The 14,354-nt window shown below is 41.8% G+C and overlaps 1 long non-coding RNA gene across 1 annotated transcript; it reads right to left on the reverse strand.

Annotated features, from left to right (window-relative positions):
- Window positions 1-222: 222 nt before the first annotated feature.
- Window positions 223-11,463, reverse strand: LOC125483755. Its single transcript, XR_007262792.1, has 3 exons — window positions 11,351-11,463; window positions 3,044-3,113; window positions 223-256 (listed from the first exon to the last, which is right to left on the reverse strand). It is a non-coding gene; the product is annotated as an uncharacterized LOC125483755 (long non-coding RNA).
- Window positions 11,464-14,354: the final 2,891 nt, after the last annotated feature.

A 14,354-nucleotide genomic window follows, 5' to 3' on the forward strand; every position in this document is an offset into this window, starting at 1 on the left:
GAAGATATTGTAGTAGTTTGTAAGGAGAGGGCTGAAATGTTTTACTGAAGGATTTGGATGATGAGTGTTCAAAGAGACTGCGAGAGTCCCTGATAGAGGAAATCCTTTATAAATGGTTCGGCTTACAGGATGCAAATATCAACATTCTGAGAAATTGTTGTGACCTTGTGAAACTGCTAGATTTGTTGAAGATGCCAGAATGAAGCTGACGTTTTATACATACCAAGGGCAATGATGGTCCATCTTCAAAATGCACCTGTTGAAACATAAAATCCTTGATTTTAATATCTTACAATACCAATATCTGATGAAATCCATTTCCTGTGTCTCCAATTGTACCAGTGAAGTTCACATGCTCTGGGAATGTAATGCTTAGCCCACACTCAGTTCTAAGAATTGCTAGATTGCAACATTCAATTCTCTCCAGCAACAAGGGAAAAGCTTTTTACAAGTTTACACTATGTCACTAAGGGCAGTTTGAAGGTCACTGAAGAGCAGTTAAAAGATTACAGACAGGTACTAAAGGTCTGTAAATATGTGAGTGAGATGGGAGTGTAGACTCCCAACTTAGGATTGATTGATTGATTTATTGTCACATGTACCGAAGTACAGTGAAAAGCTTTGTTTACGAGTGGTACAGGCAGATCACTGCAAGCAAAGGATATACAGATCAAAAAGATTTAGAGGCATACAGGTTACATTGCAGGTTACGTTATTTGAGTCTAGAGAGTCCATTCAACAGTCTGATAACGGCCGAAAAGAAGCTGTTCCTGAACCTGCTCGTGTGTGTGTTCAGACTTCAGAGGTTGTAGGAGATCATTATCAGGGTGCAATGGGTCTTTGATGATGTTGGCCACCTTTCCACAGCAGCGAGCCGTGTAAATAGAGTCCAATGGTGGAAGGTTGGCTTCCGTGATGGTCTGGGCTGACCACCTTCTGTAGTTTCTTACAGTCCTGGACAGAGCAGTTGCTGTACCAGGCCGTTATACACCCAGAAAGTATGCTTTCAATGGTGCATCTGTAGAAGTTGGTGAGCGACCTTATGGACATGCCAAATTTCCTGAGCCGCCTGAGGAAGAAGAGGCGTTGTTGTGCCTCCTTGACTTTTGCATTTACGTGGGAAGTCCAGGATAGGTCGTCGGTTATTTTCACTCTGAGGAACTCGATGCTCTTCACTCTGTCAACCTCTGTTGATGTAGATGGGGGCGTGTTCTCCTCCTTCCTTTCTGAAGTTGATGATCAGTTCTTTAGTTTTGCTGACGTTAAAAGACGGATTGATTTCATTGTGCCACGTCACTAAGTCCTTTATCTCCTTTCTGTATTTTGACTGGTTGTTGATTTTTTTTATATTATAGGGAGGTCAACATGAGTTCTAAGTGGGACACTCAGTGAGAAGAAGTCAAGAGCATTTAGATAACTCTGTGCTGTTAGAATTTAAGCCAAGGTATGGCAGTTTAAAAAAAAAAATCTCTTGTGGGATGCAGGCATCACTGACGAGCCAGCATTTATTGCCTATCCCTAACGGCCCTTGAGGACACGATGGTGAGCTGCCCTTTTGAACCACTGCAGTCCACGTGCTATTGTTAACCCATAATACCATTAGGAAGAGAGTTCTAGGATTTTGACCCAGTGACAGTGAAAGCACAGTGATTTATTTCAAGTCAGGATGGTGAGAGGCTTGGAGAGGATCTTGCAAGTGGTAGTGTTCCCAAGTATCTGCTGCTCTTGTCCTTCTAGATGGAAGTGGTCGTGGGTTTGGAAAGTGCTGTCTGAGGACTTTTGGTGAATTTCTGCAGTGCATCTTGTAGCTTGTATATACTGCTGCTTCTGAGCATCGGTGGTGGAGGCAGTGGATGCTTGTGGATGTAGTGCTAATCAAGTGGACGATTTTGTCCTAGATGGTGTCAAGGTTCTTGAGTGTTGTTGGAGCTGCACCCATCCAGGCAAGTGAAGAGTATTCCACTGAACCCAACTTCTAAATAGTGGACAGGCTTTGGTGAGTCAGGAACTGAGTTATTTGCTTCAGTATTCTTAATCTCTGACTGCTGTTGTAGCTATTGTGCTCACAAGGCAAGTCCAGTTGAGTTTCTGGTCAATGGTAACACCCAGGATGTGGGAAATTCAGTGCTGGCAACACCACCAAATGTTAAGGGGCCGTGATTAGATGGTCTCATATTGGATGTGGTCATTGCCTGACATTTGCGTGGCTTGCCACTTGTCAGCCCAAACCTGGATACTGTCCAGATCTTGTGGCATGTGAAATTGGACCGTTTCCAGTTTGTGAAGAGTCGCAAATGGTGCTGAACATTCAGCAATTACTGGCAAACATCCCCACCTCTGCCGTTATGATGGAGGGAAGGTCATTGATGAAGCAGCTAGACGGTTGGGCCTAGGACACTACCCTGAGGAACTTCTGCAGAGATATACTGGAGCTGAGATGACTGACTTCCGACAACCACAACCATCTTCCTATGTTCCATGTATGACTCCAACCAGCAGAGAGTTTGCTGCCTGATCCCATTGATTCCAGTTTTGCTAGGGCTCCTTGAAGCCACACTCAGTTGAATATGGCCTTAACGTCAAGGGCTGTCACTGTCACCTCATCTCTGGAATTCAGCTCTGTTAGGTGTTGCAGTAAGAGCTTAGGAAAAGTCCTTGATTTTATGAGAAATCACATGGTTGCCACTGACTGGTGAATTGTATGCAAGACAATCTATTTTACTGAATTTTGCCTTTGCCAAGGGTGTGTTTATGGGATGTTACTATATTGAAACAGTGAATTAGTAATAGCTAGTGTGTGTGTATATATAAACTTTGTTAGGCATTTTGATAGAGTTACACTTAACCCAATTCTTTTATTTTTATTTCATCTGTATTTTAACTGCTCCTAGATCTCATGGTCTTTGTTTTCTTAGTTTCTTTGAAGAGCAGTGGACATACAGCCACATATAATAACATTTATGAAATGTTTCAGATAATAATCAAGTTAAAACTACAGAAGAAGATGCTGAAATGTTAGAAATGTTACAAAATGAATGCTTACTTGTCACAGACTGAGCAGTGGTGACAGCGATCTGGCTTCACAAGTTGACATCTGTCGCAGTACCGAATCGCTTTGGAAATAAAGCTATATATAAGAACAAAAGTCTTGGAAAAGCTAGATATTTGTTAAAAACGTGTTAATCCAACTCATTATCTTTCCTTCATATCATCCTTTTGAAACTTGATTCTTATTCTACATAAACAGATATCCGTCATTTAAATAACATTTCTATTTGAGTGAAATGGTAAATTAGGGGATAAACAAACCGAAAGAACTGTAGATGCTGGAAATCAGAAACAAAAACAGAAATTGCTGAAAAAACTCAGCAGGTCTGGCAGCATCTGTGGAGTGAAATCAGAGTTAACGTTTCTGGTCCAGTGACCAGTTCTGAAGAAGGGTCATTGCATCCAAAACATTAACTTGGATTTCTCTCCACAGACTCTGCCAGACCTGCTGCGTTTTTCCAGCAATTTCTGTTTTTGTTGTTGGTAAATTAGGGGCGTGTCTTGAATAGGACTGTTGCTATTTTACATAAAACAAAGAACGGGCCCTTTGGCCCACAATGTTGCGCCGAATATGACGCCAAATGAAACGAATCCCTTCTGCCTGCCCTAAGGCCATATCCTTCCATTCCTTACATATTCATGTGCTTATCTAAAAGCCCCTTAAATGCCCTTATTGTATCTGCCATATTGTACCACCCCTGACAGTGCATTCCAGAATCCTACCACTCTCTGTGTAAAAAACTTGCCCCTCACTTCTCCTTTGAACTTTCCCCCTCTGACCTTAAATGCATGCCTCCAAGTATTAGACATTTCAACTCTGGGAAAAAGGTTCTGACTGTCAACCCTTTCTACGCATCTCATAATTTTATAGATTTCTATCAAGTCTCCCCTCAGCCTGTGCTGCTCAAGAGAAAACAACCTGAGTTTTTCCAACCTCTCCTTATAGTTCATACCCTCTAATCCAGGCAGCATCCATGTAAACCTCTTCTGCACCCTCTCCAAAGCCTCCACATCCTTCTTGTAATGTGGCAACCAGAATTGAACGCAATACTCTATATGTGGCCTAACCAAAGACTTATAAAGCTGCAACCTGACATCCTGATTCTTGTACTCTGTTCCCCGACCAATAAAGGCAAGCATGCCATATCTACATGCCATATCACCACCCTATCTACTTGCATGGCCACTTTCAGGGAGCTGTGGACTTGAACCCCAAGATCCCTCTGTACATCAATGCTGTTCTAGGTCCTGCCATTAACTGTATACTTTTCCTTAACATTTGATCTCTTAAAGTGCAGCAACTCACACTTACTCAGATTAAACTCCATCTGCCATTTCTCTGCCCAAATCTGAAACTGATCTGTATCCCACTGTATCCTTTGACAACCTTCTACACTATCCACAACTCCACCAATCTTTGTATCACCTGCAATCTTACTAATCCACCTATCTACATTTTCATCTAAGTCATTTATATATATTAGAAACAGCAGTGGACCCAGTACGGATCCCTGCCAAACATCACTAGTCACAAACTTCCAGCCTGAAAATCACCCATCTACCAGTACCCTCTGTCTTCTTTGGGCAAGCCAATTCTGAATCCATAAGGCCAAGTCACCGTGTATCCCATGCATTTTAATCTGGGTGAGCCTACCATAACAGACCTTGTCAAAAGCCTTATTAAAACCCATGTAAACAACATCCACTGCTCTACGCTCATTGATCACCTTCGTCACCTCCTCAAAAAATTCAATCAATTTAGTAACACATGATCTTCTCTACACAAAGCCATGCTGACTGTCCCTAATTAGGCCATGCTTTTCCAAACGTGTATAAATCCTATCTCTAAGAATTCTCTCCAATAGCTCCCAACCACCGATGTGAGACTCACTGGTCTGTAATTTCCCGGATTATCCCTATTTTCCTTCTTCAACAGAGGAACAACATTAACTACTCGCCAGTCATCTGGGGCCTCGCTAGTGGCTAATGAGGATACAAACATTTTGGTCAAGGCCTCAGCAATCTCCTCTCTTGCCTCTCTCAACAACCTGGGTTAGATACCATCTGGCCCTGGGGACTTATCCACCTTAATGTTCTTCAGGAGATCCACCACCACTTCTTTCTCGATCTCAAAATGCCCCAGCATATTAGCATGCTCCACACAAATCGTGTTATCCTCCATATCCTTTACCTGGGTGAATACCGATGCAAAGTACTCATTTAGGATCTCACCCATATTCTCTGCCTCCAAGCACAAGCTCCCTCCTTTATCCTTGAGTGGTTCTACCTTATCCTTATTTATCCTCTTGTTTTTAATGTATCCATAGAATGCTTTGGGATTCTATTTAACCCTACTTGCCTTGGTCATTTCATGGCCTTATCTTGCTGTCCTTATTCCCTGCTTGAGTACTTTCCTGCTTTCCTTATATTCCTCACAAGCCCTGTCCGATTTTAGCTTCCTAAACCTTACACATGCTTCTTTTTCCCTTTTGTCTAAATTCACAACCTCCCTCGTAATCCAAGGGTCCCTTACCTTGCCATCCTGTTCTTCCTCCTTACTGGAACATGCCGGTCTTGAGCTCTCCCCAGCAGGTCTTTAAACAGTTCCCACAGGTCAAATGTAGACTTGCCCGATAACAGCTCCTCCCAATTAACACTCCTTGGCTCCTGCCTAATACTGACATAATTTTCTCTCTCCCAGTTTAGTACCTTCCTGCAAAGTCCTGACTTATCCTTGTTCATAGCTATCTTAAAATTTAAGGAGTTGTGATTACTGTTACCAAAATGCTCTCCCACTGAAAGGTCAGTCACTTGGTCAGGCTCCTTCGTCAATTCTCAGTCCAGTATGGCCCTCTTCTAGTTGGACTATCCACATACTGTCTCAAAAAACCCTCTTGGATGCACTTAACAAATTCCACACCTTCTAAGCCTTTTGCTGTAAGGGAGTCCCAGTCAATATCGGGAAAGTTAAAGTCACCTGCTGTGACAGCTCTGTTTTTATTGCACCTTTCCATAATCTACCAACATATTTGTTCCTTGATCTCTCGGTGTTTGTATTTGGGAGGCTGAGAGTATAATCCAATCAGAATGATTGCACTCATTTTATTTTTGAGCTCCACCCACATTACCTCAGTGGATGAGCCCTCCAGTATGTCCTCTCTGAATGCAGATTAACATTCTCCCTGATTAATAATGCAACTCGTCCACCTCTTTTACCTTCCTCTCTATCTTGTCTAAAGAAATGAAACCCTGGAATGTTGAGCAGCCAGTCCTGACCCTCTCTCAAACAAATCTCTGTAATGGCCACAGCATCATCTGCCTTACCTTTAATACTCCTTGCATTGATATAAATACATTTCAGCACCATCGGTTCATATACCTGTCTCTGCCTGTCCCTTCTTTCTGATTTACTGGTCCTAACATCTACCTTCCCCTCAATCCCTCCACTTGCTGACCTGCTGCTCTGGTTCCCAGCCCGCTTCCACTCTAGTTTAAATCCTCCCGAGTGGCACTAGTGAACCACCCTGCGAGGATATTCGTTTCCCTCCAGTTTAGGTTCAATCATCTCTTTTGTACAGGTCACCCCTGCCCTAGAAGAGGTTCCAATGATCCTAGAACCTGAAACCTTGTCCCCTGCACCAGATCCTTAGCCATGCATACATCTGTCCTATCTTTCTATTCCTTGCCTCACTAACACGTCGCACTGTTAGTAACCTGGAGATTACTACCCTTGAGGTCCTGCTTTTCAGCCTGTTTCCTAACTCCCTGTACTCACTCTGCAGGACGTCATCCCTCTTTCTACCTATGTTGTTGGTAGCAACATGCACCATGCCTTTGGCTGCTCAGTCTCCCCCTTAAGAATTTCGTGCAACTGCTTGGAAACATCCTTGACCCTGGCACAAGGGAGGTAACACACTATCCTGGATTCGCAGACGTGGCCACAGAAACACCTGTCTGTGCTATTTTGCCTACCTTGTTTTAGGATGGTCACTGAACATGCTCAGTAAAAGCAAACTATTGTTTACTCCTTCTTTCTCTGACCATCTTGCTTTGCTTCTTCTCTCTCTGACCTTCTCACTCACTACCTCCTCAGTGGAAGAGGAGGAGCCGGAAGTGGGAAAGTCAGAAGCTAAGTTGAAAGAGTTAGTAAGTTAGGAGTAATTTATTAAAAGCTAGTAAGACTACTTTTGGACCAGTTAGGTTCAAAGCAGCCAATAAAGTTTTAATGTAAAAATTAAAGGTGCAACCCACCCTTTCTTACTAGAAAGTGATTTTCATTTAACACATTTTTATTGAGTATTCATTTTTAGGAACAGATTGGGAGTGCTGAATGAGGAATAGCTGCACCAATTTGTCCATTCTTTTACCAATGACATACCTCACTTTCTTGAAAACATTAAATCAACCACGACTTCATTAAAGTGCATTAAATCTCCTGTAGTGTTCAGGGATGTGGACCTTAGGTGGGTTATAGGGGGGATGGGTCGGTGTGGACTTGTTGGGCCGAAAGGCCAGTTTCCACACTGTAAGGATTCTACGAACTTCCTCCATTAAAATAGTAGATGAAGGGATTTCATATCAACATGTTGAGTATTTAAAATTATTAAATTATAAATTTAAAACAAAAGGAGTAATTATAATACAAGCAATGGAATCCAGTCTTTCACAACTAGAAAAATGTAACCTATAATGCATTCTTTGATCATAAATAAGAATGGTTGCTATTGTTGTGTTATTTCTGTATTCATTTCATAGCTTTGTTCCCACGTCCAAATGCTGTAGTAACATCTCAACAATTAAAAAAATCAATTTATATCATTTACTACATCATATAATAAAGTCACCATTCCTATCACCATCTAATACTAAAAATGTTAGACTACACAGTCTTGTACCCTCCTAGACAGTGACGTGGCACCACAGTATGTGATGTTCTGATACAAGGCTACCTGCCTCGCCTTCAGCCACTCTCTCTGTTCCATGGAGTCAATGTACTCAGTGTGTCATGTGTTTGCTGACATATTCTCAAAGGCAGGCAAGTCAAGCCAGGAATTTTTTCAACTCTTGTTACCTGTCTTGAAGATGACAATCCAGCCTACCATGTCTGACCAACCTGATAAAGTAACAGAGAGGGCTGATGGAGGTAGTGCAGCAGGGATGTTGATCAAGATTCTGAAAGGTATTTGAAACATTATCCTGGAATAGACATCATTGACAAATAGAAGAACAAGATATTAAAGGGCTGGTGATAACATTGATTTGTAATTGGCTAAAGAATAGGAGGCAGAGAATAAGGTGAACAAATGCTTTACTGGCTGGAGAGAAGTATGTAATGGGATTTCTGGTACCATTGCTTTTCTTATGACCTGAACTTGGTTACAGTAGGTACAATTTAGACATTTTTTGGTGATATAAAATTTCAGAATATGGTATATTGTCAGGAGAATAGACTTGAGATAAGAGACAGACAGGTAAAATGGACGGATACATGGCTGAGTCAACATAATGTGGTTACAGGTGAAGTGAAACACTTTAAGAGGAACAATGGAGAGGTAGAACAGTGCAATTACCAAGGGATTGAAAGAGTAAAGGGAAGAAATAGTCTTAAGTCAACAAGGTTTTAAAATGGTGAAATGAGAAAATAAGGCAAACCCTTGCAACTGTCTGATTAGGCTTCAGTTTGACTATTGTCTACAATTCTGGGCACCACACACATCAAAGCCTAGGAGGAATGGGGGAGATGGAAATGTTGGAGAAGGTGAGATTATTCTACTTAGAGCATAGAAGATTAAGAGGAGACTTTACTTCAAAGCTTTAAGCGTCTTTAATGGGCAAAGCTGGGAGTAATGATTTTCTCTGGCAAAGTGTCAATAAGCAGAGATCATGGAATTGGACAACTGCCATTGAGGTGGAGTGGGACTGAGGAGCATATTTTGAAAATACAGCTAGTCGTTAAGATCTAGCTATAATGCATGCTAATTGGAAACACAACTTAAATGTTAGTGTGCAGCAATTAATGGGCTTTAAATCTTCTCTTCTGTAACTCTTCAACAGAACTTTCAGGAGTTATCACTAATATGTCTTTGTGTCATTAGTGCACAATATTGCATACTTCACTGTTAGATTTGTGAGAAACTGACCATCTGTATGAAAGACATGATGATACATAACTTTTTGTACAAATTAACTGATGTCAAAGTAATGCATGGTGGATTATTTTTGCTACTTTATTCACATGTGGGACAAGGCCATTATTTATTGCCCTTCCATAGTTGCCCTTGAGAAGGTGGTGATTAGCTGCTCTCTCGAACCAGTGCAGTCCATGTGCTGTAGGTACACCCACAATGCCCTTAGGGAGGGAATTCCAAGACTTTGATCCAGCAACATAGAGCACAGAACAGTACAAGCCCTTCGGTCCACGATGTTGTGCCGAACTTTTACCCTAATCCTAAGGTCTATCTAACCTCCACCCCTACCTTATACTATCATCCATATGCCTATCTAATAGCTGCTTAAATGCCCCTAATGAAGCTGACTCCACTACCCTCTCCGGCAATGCATTCCATGCCCCGACCACTCTCTGAGTAAAGAAGGAACATATATCCAAGTCAGGATGGTGAACAACTTGGAGGAGAACTTGCAGATGGTGGTGTTCCCATGTATCTTCTGTGCTTCTAGATGGTAGAGGTCATTGGTTTTGTGAATGCTGTCTAAGGATCTTTGGTGAAGTTCTGGAGATAGTATATACTACTGCTACTAAGCATCAGTGGTGGAGAGAATGGATGTGGTGTGTGTGGTGACAATCGAACAGCTGCTTTGTCCTGGATGGTGTCAAGCTTCTTGAGTGTTGTTGAAGTTACACTCATCGCATTCCTGACTTCTACCTCATCTCTGGAATAATGGACAGGTTTGGGGAAGCAGGCAGTGAGTTAATCGCCGCAGTACTCCTTGTCTCTGACCTGCTCTTATAGCCATGTATTTACGTGGTGAGTCCAGTTAAGTTCTGGTCAATGGTGACAACCAGAATGGGGGATTCAGTGATGGTAATGTCACTGTATGTCAAGAGGCTATGGTTATATTGTCTCTTCTTACAGATGGTCATTTTTAGCATTTGTGTGACTCAAACACTACTTGTCACTTGTCAGCCCAAGTCTGAATATGCCTGCTTCAGAATCTGAGACATTGCAAATAATGGAGGAAATGACGAAGGAGCTGAGGATGGTTGGGTCGAGGACACTACCCTGAGGAACTCCTGCACAGGTGCCTTGGAACTGAGATGACTGACCTCCAACAACTACAATCATCTTCCTATGTGCCAGCAGAGAGTTTGCTCCCTGACTCCCATTGATTCCAGTTTTTCTAGGGCTCCTTGATGCCACATTCAGTCAAAGCAGCCTTGATGCAAAAGGCTGATACTCACACCTCATCTCAGGAATTCAACACTTTGTCCATGTTTAAACCAGGGCTGTAATAAGCGTGGACAAATTCAGTAAGGACAGCATGTGACACATTAAGCTGAGGGTTGCCACCTCATATGCTTGAGCTACATATTCCTGTGTTTGAATGGACTGTGTGAACTTTCTAATATATACTGCATACTAAAAGCCAACAGTTGCAAACAGCTAGAACTTAAGTTATAGAATTATACAGTCATACAGCATAGAAACAGGTCCTTTGTCCCACCATATCTATGCTGACCAATGAACACCTAACTACAGTAATCCCATTATGATGGCCTATCTTTCCCCTGGTCCTTATCTTGTGGTCAGTCACAGGATGTCACTTTGGACTTGTCAAAAACTGGCAACTCCAGTTCAGAAAGTGCATTCTTGCAAAGTAAAAATGAGAGATCTAGGCTTCAGCCCTGAGACAGATTTTATGAGTGTGCATTCTAAAATGCCGTACTCACATTAAGGACTTTCATTCCATGGGTGTTTGAATTGAAGGTACACCAAGAACACTGTTGTGCCAATTTGGCACTTACATTTATAACACTCTCACAAGGAAGCAGAAAATTACTGAAGAAAATTACTGGAATTGAAACATTAACTCTGTTTCTCACAACACAGATGCTGCCAGACCTGCTGACTTTTTCCAGCATTTTCTGTGTTTGTAGCAAAAAATTGCTGATTGAATCTACCTAATAGGATTTGCACTTTGGCTAAAGGAACAACCCTCCCGAACTGCTTTCTTTGCAGCCTTCAATCTCCCTTTCATCAGATACTTTTTCTGGTTTCAATATGCACTACAACCTAAATCCAGCTACTACGTTTTGCTGCTTACAACAATGCTTGCTGTTTACCTCCAGATAATGTTCTTGTGTAAATAGGTAACTCCTTAGCCATTCGTCTAAGGACTTCCTGTTGACCTTCACCTCGATCCTCACGTTCAATTTGTTCTCGGTCCGTATATGACAGATGGAACTGTGGATATAGATAAAGAGAAAGAAAAATAAATGTGTTTAATATTGACCAGCAAGCTTCTTTGAAATCTTATTTCCTTTCAGCTCAGAATTCATTTAATGTGGATTAGCTTGACCCACATCTACAACAGTTTAGCTTATGGTCTGAAATAGATAGCCTAAGAGATGCAATTATGAGTGACAGAATTGTAACTCTGAGAAATAGTTTTATGAATTCAAAGTTCTTATACAGCTGCTCTCAACATGCTCATCCATAGCATCCCTATATTAGTCTAGTTAACAACTGCGGTGGACTCCCACTCAGACTCATAGCTGAGTAGGCAAAATTCATAATTTAAAAAAAACCTGCTAACCAGGAAGGCTAAAAGTTTGGAAGATGGAATTTATTATTCATAATTTATTTCATTTCTTTAATTTTTAAATGTTTCATCTCCTATCAAAGCAATGTTGGAATTCAGAAACCCATTGATAGTCTTTGCATCAATGAAATACTATGGTAGCAATGAGAGAAAATATTATTTATGACCACAGTCCACCTTTACCACCATTTCAAAATGCCCAGCTATAACTGAGGGACTATATTCAGTGTTTGCCGTTGTGTCCATTGGGAAGTTCTAAAGCACTGACAGTTTGTGTGAATCTTGTGGAACAAGCGCTAATTACCAAAGAACAATTTGAAACATGCGGACAATCAAGCACCAGCATGACCCTATTGTTCCAGGAGTGTGGCTCATCTCACAAACTGACTTGCTTGTTATCATTGGGCAATTTGCTATTTAATCTGTCAGATTATTTGAATGATTTCCAATGGTCAGTTCTGGTTTTGATCAATTATACCATATTTTCAAATGGAAGATTTGGTGAGGGTTTTTATAAATTTTGTATTGGGAGAGGTTGAGAGTTAATTTTGTGACTGACAAGTATAAGAACTGGTGACTGGTGGTCATGGGTTTTAATGGCATTCTTGGAAGTGATTCTTACACTGTCAGCGCTTTTATTTCCTGCCTTATTTTTTTGAATTACTTTGGGTTTTTTTTAACTTGGAGGCTTTTCTAGCTTTAAGTATTTTTGCTGTTCTATGGCTGCTTTTGATGTTAATCAGGAGCTGCCAGTATTGGGGAAGATTAGCTTCAGCAGTGCTCCAGGGATCCTGGGACCCAAAGCAACTTTTGACTCCCACAATGCCATTGTGTTCTGTATCATACCTGAATTCTTTCTCTCCTGCCCATCTCTAACTGTTTTTGCATACTTGGATTTCTCCCCAGCTCATTTCCCTCATGTCACCCTTTGATCTCTCACTACATTCCTGCAAAAATCTCCACAAATAATGTTGGTCTTGCATGGAGGTGTGGCCTCTCTGGTGAAGGATAAAATAAACTACAGAGAGTTTTTTGCAGGGAAAAGGAAACAGCTAGAAGTTGAACTCCGTGTTTGAACCAATGACATAAATGGGAAAAGGGTTGGAGGTCCTAAAGTGAGTTAACAAACAAGGGAGGAAGTTAAACAGCAGAGGCGTCATGAGCAGTAAGCATCCCAATTTGCCCATTGCCATTTTCAGTATATATAGGAGCAGTGAAGCAAGACAGCTAAAGAAATGGGACAGAAGGTGAGATTTCAAATTCCTAGCAGATTGGGAACAGGTTCTGGAGCAGCAGGGACGTATACAGATGTTTAAGTTCACCTTAACTACAGGAATCCTTTTTTTTTTGCAGGCAGTTTAATAAATTGAGGTTGTTGAGGTTGGTTGGCTCGCCGAGCTGGTTTCTCGTTTTGCAGACGTTGCGTTACCATGCTTGGTAACATCCTCAGTGCAGCCTCTGATGAAGCGTCGGTGTGTTTTCCCGCCTGGTTTTTTAACTCTGCGGTCCGTTGAGATGGATTGCCTCACTTCCGGTTTTCCTTCGTAGTGGAATGTATATGGGATCGAGTTCAATGTGTTTATTAATAGCATGCTTCGTGGAGTGCCATGCTTCTAGGAATTCTCGTGCCTGTTTCTGTCTGTCCCAGGATCTTGGTGTTGTCCCAGTCGAAGTGGTGGCTCTCCTTGTCCACGTGGATTGAGATGAATGAGTATTGGTCGTGTCTTTTTGTAGCCAGTTGGTGTTCATGTATTCTTGTTAGTTTCCTTCCTGTTTGTCTGATGTAGTGTTTCTCGCAGTCTCTGCAGGGGATTTTGTAGATGACATTGGTCCTGTCCATGGCGGGGAGTGGGTCTTTAGTTCGGGTGAACAGTTGTCGTAGGGTTGATGTGGGCTTGTGTGCCACTCTGATGCCCAGCAGTCGTGGGAGTCTGGTGGTGAGTTCTGGCGTGTTTCTGATATAGGGTAGTGTGATGAGTGTGTCAAGGCATGTAGTCTCTTTCTGATGCTGTTCGTGTAGGCATCTTCTGACACAATTCTTTGGATATCCATTATCCTTGAAAACCTGAAAGAGGTATTCTTCTTCCTCTTGCGTAGTTCTGTGTTGCTGCAGTGTGTTGTTGCCCTTTTAAATAGTGTTCGTACGCAGCTTCGTTTGTGTGTGCTGGGATGGTTACTGTTGAAGTTCAGTACCTGGTCTGTGTGTGTGGCTTTTCGGTGTACTTTCGTTTGCAGTTCCCATTTGTCTTGCGCTCTACCATGATGTCCAGGAATGGGAGTTGTTTGTTCTTCTCCTCCTCTCTGGTGAATTTTATTCCGGTGAGGGTGTTGTTTATAAGTTTGTGTGTCTCATCTAATTTGGTCAGTTTAATGATGACAAAGGTGTCGTCTACGTAGCGTATCCACAGTTTAGGTTGGATTTGCGGAAGGGCAGTACTTTCCAGTCTTTGCATCACTGCTTCTGCTATGAGTCCGGAGATAGGTGATCCCATGGGTATCCCATTGATTTGCTCGTATGTTTGGCC

Source organism: Rhincodon typus, chromosome 1 (assembly GCF_021869965.1).
Source record: "Rhincodon typus isolate 14 chromosome 1, sRhiTyp1.1, whole genome shotgun sequence".
Taxonomy (NCBI): domain Eukaryota; kingdom Metazoa; phylum Chordata; class Chondrichthyes; order Orectolobiformes; family Rhincodontidae; genus Rhincodon; species Rhincodon typus.